A 6229-nucleotide genomic window follows, 5' to 3' on the forward strand; every position below is an offset into this window, starting at 1 on the left:
TATTTTCTAACATAAACAATCGATTGCAAGAAACAGACAAATAATCCTAAATATCTCGATTTCAAGCCCTATCTATACTTTATATAAAAGGGCAAATCACGTTGTTTTCGTTAATCAAAACTCAATCACTTTAGTTAAATACCTACATCGGTGTACATACATTACTCTGTAAATCTAACCTGTATCATCATAAAAAAGTATACAAATTGTGTGCAGAATTGATTTAAAAATCACTCATTGAAATAGATTTAAAAATCAACAACTGAATTGCGCGCAGAATTTAACATAGTTCATTTGTTTGACAGAATTAGTTTGTCCATTCACTGAGTTTGCATAGAATTACATTTGCATGTAAAATTTGTCTTGTTGATTCGCTAACAGGTTCATTAGCTTTCGCCGAAAAAAAACACTATCCGTTTGGTGTTTTGTGCATTTGTTGTTATACATTCGTTGCAGATCAGCATATATCTATTGCAGAATACATTCGTTGCTGTTATACATTGTCCGTTTGGTGTTTTGATATTTGGTGTTTGTCGTTGGTTCATTTGCTAAATCGTTGTCATTCGCAGTGTAGATATCCATCGCAAAAGTGTTCAGCAGTTGTTTAGTTCGTATGCAGATTTGTTCATTTGCTGAAACATTATTAGTCTTCGTTTTTTGTTCACTTGCTGTCCAAAATTACTTAAGTCCACAGTCCACACACAACTGAAGTTCAGCAGCAGTTTGACCTTCATGCGTATTTCAATTCGCTGATCTGTTATTCTCTGCAAAAAAGTATACAGATTGTTCAAAAACGAAACCAAAATAGGCACCAAATTTCATATCCATTAATATTTTTCTAAATATGACATTATATGTTGCTGATGCGAGCAGCCTCGAGCCAGCCTTTGCCTTTGGTTTGTCAAATATTAATATATATATATTTTTTAACGGAAAATTTAGATGACTGATAAACACTGGTTTATCGTCGTGTCACTGGCGAAACCATTCAATCATATTCATCTCCACTGGCCAATAATGCTTATACAACATTAACATTAATATTTATTGTTTCTCTTTTGTTTTTAAGTATACACATGTTCACTTGTTCTTTGTTTATCTTTACTTTGTATTCTTTTAGAAGTTAAGAGTGTTTCTAATTAAATAATTGTACTAATTGGTATGACGCTTTCAGGCTTCAGCCATATCAACCTTTTAACCCCCTAAACACTGGTTTAGGGGCGTTAAAAACGGGCACTAAGGGATCTCTTGTGAGTGAGGTAATAGGAATGAGAGTATGGGTTGATGGCAGGGTTTCCCACCAGGGGGCAGAGGCAGAGATAGTGTGTTAGCAGCGGTAGCACGCGCTATCCCTCAACCCCATCTCCGTAGTGTAAAAATAACTCTTACCTTCGTCTTTGCAGCTACATAACCCTCATTTTTTGTTCACTTGTTGTCCAAAATTACTTCAGTCCACAGTCCACACACAACTGAAGTTCAGCCGCACTTTAACCTTCATGCGCAGTTCAATTTGCTGATCTGTTATTCACTGTAAAAAAGTATACAAATTGTTCAAAAACGAAACCAAAATAGGCATCAAATTTCATATCCATCAATTTTTTTCAAAATATGACATTATATGTTGCTGGTGCGAGCAGCCTCGAGCCAGCCTTTGCCTTTGGTTTGTCAAATATTAATATAGATATATATATATATATATATTAACGGTAAATTTAGATGACTGATAAACATTGGTTTATCGTCGTGTCACTGGCGAAACCATTCAATCATATTCATCTCCACTGGCCAATAATGCTTATACAACATTAACATTAATATTTATTGTTTCTCTTTTGTTTTTAAGTATATACATGTTCACTTGTTCTTTGTTTATCTTTACATTGTATTCTTTTAGAAGTTAAGAGTGTTTCTAATTAAATAATTGTACTTATTGGTATGACGCTTTCAGACTTCAGCCATATCAACCTTTTAACCCCCTAAACACTGGCTTAGGGGCGTTAAAAACGGGCACTAAGGGATCTCTCGTGAGTGAGGTAATAGGAATGAGAGTATGGGTTGATGGCAGGGTTTCCCACCAGGGGCAGAGATAGTGTGTTAGCAGCGGTAGCACGCGCTATCCCTCAACCCCGTCTCCGTAGTGTAAAAATAACTCTTACCTTCGTCTTTGCAGCTACATAATCCTCGTTTTTTGTTCACTTGCTGTCCAAAATTACTTTAGTCCACAGTCCACACACAACTGAAGTTCAGCCGCACTTTAACCTTCATGCGCAGTTCAATTCGCTGATCTGTTATTCGCTGCAAAAAAGTATACAAATTGTTCAAAAACGAAACCAAAATAGGCATCAAATTTCATATCCATCAATTTTTTTCAAAATATGACATTATATGTTGATGGTGCGAGCAGCCTCGAGCCAGCCTTTGCCTTTGGTTTGTCAAATATTAATATATATATATATATATTAACGATAAATTTAGATGACTGATAAACATTGGTTTATCGTCGTGTCACTGGCGAAACCATTCAATCATATTCATCTCCACTGGCCAATAATGCTTATACAACATTAACATTAATATTTATTGTTTCTCTTTTGTTTTTAAGTATACACATGTTCACTTGTTCTTTGTTTATCTTTACTTTGTATTCTTTTAGAAGTTAAGAGTGTTTCTAATTAAATAATTGTACTTATTGGTATGACGCTTTCAGGCTTCAGCCATATCAACCTTTTAACCCCCTAAACATTGGTTTAGGGGCATTAAAAACGGGCACTAAGGGATCTCTCGTGAGTGAGGTAATAGGAATGAGAGTATGGGTTGATGGCAGGGTTTCCCACCAGGGGGCAGAGATTGTGTGTTAGCAGCGGTAGCACGCGCTATCCCTCAACCCCGTCTTCGTAGTGTAAAAATAACTTTTACCTTCGTCTTTGCTGCTACATAACCCTCGTTTTTTGTTCACTTGCTGTCCAAAATTACTTCAGTCCACAGTCCACACACAACTGAAGTTCAGCCGCAGTTTGACTTTCATGCGCAATTTAATTCGTTGATCTGTTATTCGCTGCAAAAAAAGTATACAAATTGTTCAAAAACGAAACCAAAATAGGCATCAAATTTCATATCCATCAATTTTTTTTCAAAATATGACATTATATGTTGCTGGTGCGAGCAGCCTCGAGCCAGCCTTTGCCTTTGGTTTGTCAAATATATATATATATATATATATATATATATATATATTATTGGTTATTCAGTTGAGTTTGTGTTTGTTAATATATATATATATATATATATATATATATATTAACAAACACAAACTCAACTGAATAACCAATAATAACCTAATCTAATAAACCACTGGAATAAAAAATGAGCTCGTACGTACGAATGAAAAAGCTCGAACAACGTACGAAGGGACTCGTAAAAACTTATGCATAGAAACAAATTCATCAAACAATAACACATCCTTCAATAGTAGTCATGAAAGAGAAGATTTATCATTGCAGATGAGTTGTGTGATATAAAGATATTACAAACAACAAACCTATGCAAGTGACTCGAGATCTAGCATGATAACCCAACATGATTGTTGCTCTGCATCCCTGTTTAAGAGCAAAACTATTAATTTCTCAACTTGTTCATGACAAGAGAAAGTCCAGCTGCACCATCCAACAACAAAACATAACTTTCTCAAAATTTCATTAATTAAACATAAATTTAATCAATTATAATTTTTTTTTATTTAAACATGGATGTAAAAATAACAAAGTTGAATAAAAGTGGTAGTAGAAATACCCCTATCCAGCACGATCAGCAGCGTCACGACATTCTACTTTAAATTTTGATAAGTGGCTGCTAACTTCTCTAACTATTTCCATCTGTTTCTTGGCTAATGAAGAACTAATTTCTACTGAACTACAGAAAAATAATACTTCGTCACAAGACAATAAATCTAAAGAACTAATTTCTATTTAGTAAATATGATTTCACAAACTATATTTGAAATATATTTATGAAATATCAAAAAATTAATCATTCATGTACCTTATGAACATATAGGAATATATTTATTGTTCAATCTTTGTAAAAAAAATTCTCCAGATCCAAGCAATATATTCAATTCCAAGAAAAAAAAACAATTCTAAAAATGAGATTGAGTTTTTCTTTAGAATTATTAATTATAAAAAATAAAAACGTATTTGGAAAGGATCGACAAACAAAAATAAAGAATTTAGATGAACTGAAACAAAGAAAACTCACCGCAAATGAAGGCAACAATCGAATATTATACCTGTGAATAGAAAAGCCCTAATTCACAAAACAACTTATAAAAACCATACTTAAATGTAACAGAAACAGACCTTTGATCTCAGCTCTGGATTCATAACGGAATCGTAACTCATGATCGCTATACCTAATGATCGAAAAAAATACAAATTAGAGAGAGATAAAGTGAGTTTTAGAGAGAGAGAGAGAGAGAGAGTTGAGAGAGATATTGATTAGAGAGGGTAATTGATTGAAAAAGATGATATGTTATATATCTGGAGCCATAATTTTGAATTTTGAATTTGGAGCCATAATATTGAATCGTCAGAAGTTTTGAAGTTTGAAACTTGAATCATTAGTGGTCTGATTTTTGGAGTTGGCCAGTGGTTTGGATGAACATCATTGGTTTGCCTTTTTATATGAACATCAGTGGTTTGCCCTTTTGTATATGTGGGCAGACCTTTGAAAAGGTGAATATGGGCCACCTTTGAATTTTAAAGTGGGGCAGTAGTTTGAATTTATGATGTCACCATGCTCTCTCTTTGGCTTCCACCTCATTGTTGATGACATAAGAAAAGCCTTGTTGGACATGCTCTCTAGCTGACACATAGTTTTTCTTATGTCATTGGGATTTCTCCTTTTATAGAAAGTATAGATAGATATAGATATAGATACGAATTTAATTATTTATTGTAATTATTTATTCTTTTGAATAAAATTAAGTATTTAAGTTAGTCTTTGCCTTTAAAAAGTATTTAAGTTGGTCTTTGCCTTAAAAAAAATACTTAAGTTAGTCTTAGCCATTACACAAAGCATTTAAGATAGTATATATTACTTTGTTTTATTATATATATATATATATATATATATATATATAGAAAAAGTATATCATACATTACGGCTTAACGTACTTCATGTACAACAACGTGTGTGATTTGTTTTATAACATGCGTGATTAATGTTTTCAATATGCGTGATTATTGTGTTTCAACATGCGTGATTTTGGATTCTTGAGTTGTCACGCCCCAACCGATGGCGGAATCATTGGGGCATGGCACTGAGCGAAACAGATTGTCCAGAAGTTTCCATAACAACTATCATTACCATGCAATTTATGTAACACGTCCCATACCGTGCCTCAAATGGCAAACCAAATTATTACAAATAACATCTAGTCAAATACTCTGTTCCGACAACTCAGATTTAAACAAATAATATAAATATTGTTCAAATGCTTCTAAAGACCCGGTCGGACAAGATCTACAGACAACTATGCTCTAGACGTTTGTTCCTGACAGACAACTATTTGTTGGGGGCTCTAGAGCTTTATTCTAGCCTCGCTTTCCTAGCAAGCAAACATCTTAAACACTTGTCACATACGTTAAAAGAAGTCAATACATATAATGTAAAGGTGAGCATACAAGTTTGATAATAGCATAATAGAGTTCGAATAGTTTACGCATAACCAGCACGTACACAGAGGAAAACGAAGCATGTTAATTAACGACATGGATCTATCGATACCAGTAACTGCGGGTTGACTGTCCAAGACAGTTCGCAATACATGATTACCACCGTAATCCATGCAAGTAATTATCCTTAACAACCCCCGTGTGAACGGGTGCTGAGTCCAAACTATAGTACTACGTCGATAAGGCAGGTAGACAGCATTCCACGTGTAAACAAAACAACAAACATTCATTTAGTCACGTAATACATGCGAATCGGTTAGCGTTCAAATAATTGATTAGTGTGTTCGATTGTGATTTTGATAAGTAACGTATGTAACACCCAAAAGTGCTAAAGCAAAAAGGGTTCGAGTATACTCACAGCGATTGATTGATAGATTGAAGGGAGTGCTTGGGAGTAGGGTTAGCCTTAATAGTTCGATAGCATAACGATGAGCAACACGTAAAATGGAAACAAGTGATGATGGGTCGAACAGCCTGGTTGATCGAACAGTAGGTTC

At 34.2% G+C, this 6229-nt stretch overlaps 1 non-coding gene across 8 annotated transcripts; it reads right to left on the reverse strand.

Annotated features, from left to right (window-relative positions):
• Window positions 1-222: 222 nt before the first annotated feature.
• Window positions 223-4645, reverse strand: LOC110867551. Of its 8 annotated transcripts, none has more exons than XR_004890711.1 (8): window positions 4356-4645; window positions 4255-4285; window positions 3790-3904; window positions 3539-3653; window positions 2917-3055; window positions 2157-2295; window positions 1390-1528; window positions 223-764 (listed from the first exon to the last, which is right to left on the reverse strand). It is a non-coding gene; the product is annotated as an uncharacterized LOC110867551 (transcript). The 8 variants fall into 8 exon arrangements; XR_004890709.1 differs by having other exon boundaries at window positions 3790-3909; XR_004890710.1 differs by having other exon boundaries at window positions 3539-3596; window positions 4356-4641.
• Window positions 4646-6229: the final 1584 nt, after the last annotated feature.

This window comes from Helianthus annuus, chromosome 4, assembly GCF_002127325.2.
Source record: "Helianthus annuus cultivar XRQ/B chromosome 4, HanXRQr2.0-SUNRISE, whole genome shotgun sequence".
NCBI classification, from domain to species: Eukaryota; Viridiplantae; Streptophyta; class Magnoliopsida; order Asterales; family Asteraceae; genus Helianthus; species Helianthus annuus.